This window comes from Arachis ipaensis, chromosome B01 (genome assembly GCF_000816755.2).
Source record: "Arachis ipaensis cultivar K30076 chromosome B01, Araip1.1, whole genome shotgun sequence".
In the NCBI taxonomy this organism is placed as follows: Eukaryota; Viridiplantae; Streptophyta; class Magnoliopsida; order Fabales; family Fabaceae; genus Arachis; species Arachis ipaensis.
The window spans coordinates 47,280,644-47,281,973 of NC_029785.2; the positions used below are offsets into that span (position 1 = coordinate 47,280,644).

At 24.1% G+C, this 1,330-nt stretch overlaps 1 protein-coding gene across 2 annotated transcripts in view; it reads left to right on the top strand.

Annotated features, from left to right (window-relative positions):
* The window catches only part of LOC107630134 (protein NRT1/ PTR FAMILY 6.3), an 8,156-nt gene that overhangs the window by 2,013 nt on the left and 4,813 nt on the right, over window positions 1-1,330 (top strand). The window lies entirely within an intron of this gene.

Below are 1,330 nucleotides of genomic sequence, written 5' to 3' on the forward strand. Positions count from 1 at the left end.
ATTATTAATTAGTTATTATTTAATTTTTATTTTTAAAAAATATATAATTAATAATTCTTAATTATAATTATCTAAAATTAATTAGATGTTATTTGTCTATATTTTTCCTAAATTAATATATTTAGTTACAGTTCCTTCAACCTTGGGAAAGAAAAAGTAGTGGATAATTACATATTGTCCCCACCTTTTATTTCCCTTTCTCACAAAGCGTTCTTTCTGCATATTTAACCAGATTTAATGCTTGATGGGTTTAGTGTATATATTAATTATATTAGAACTGTTGATTGCTGACATTAGATTTCAAAAGTAATTACATAAACAAATCATTGCGTGCAAATATAGGACACTTCAAAATTTCGAAGGGAGAAACTTATAAAAATGTAAATTCATGATTCGGAAAAAAATATGAATAATCGAGTCTAGATAGTTACGTTTCCGTGAGCCTTGGGAATAGTTGAGAACATCCCTGGTTGAATAAACGGTGCAAAAATATTTATAAAACCTTTGAAAATTATTTTGATAAAATAATTTTTTGTCCAAATTCATTTTTAAAAATATTATTTTAATTTTAATTATAATAATATTATTTTTAAAATCTTATATTTATTATATTATTATATCATAGTCATATTAAAAACAATCCTACTTAAATATAATATTTTCGTCACATAACTACTCGTGACATTACCTGACACTATAAGAATGAAAATGTTTTTTAACAGATAATAATTAGGACGTTGACACGTTTGATATAATGTAAAGGATTTTTTAAATCTTCCTCTCCTTGATCAATGACACTCGTATGAGTGTCCTTTTTATTTGTTAAAAGTAAATATCTTCCGCTCTTTTCTATCCTGTCTTCTTGTTTACTTGCGAGCGGTGACCACAGAAGTTATAGCAGCTTATAATGCTAGAAAAAAAAAAGTTATTTACTATTGGAGGAAATTAAAATGCTCCCTTTTTTCTCTAGGTAAATTTCAACCACAAATTATAAAAGAGGTTTGCATAATCATTACTCTTATGATAGTACTAGTTAAGAAACCATAAAATGGAAACTTTATTTTGATACGTACATAATGGACGCAAAATATTTGTTATACATAATTATCATAGTGTGTTAAATTAAATCAAATATTATTAAAGAAAGTGATATTCTCTTCTTTTACAAGATGTGTAAATAACACTCATCTCTTTTATAGGATTAACATAACATATTCTTTAATCTACTTGACTAAAGTATTGTATAATAACCATTATAATTATATATGTATAAACCAGTGATAATTGTTTGGTTGATTTAAATAATAATTTTATTATTATAATTATTATT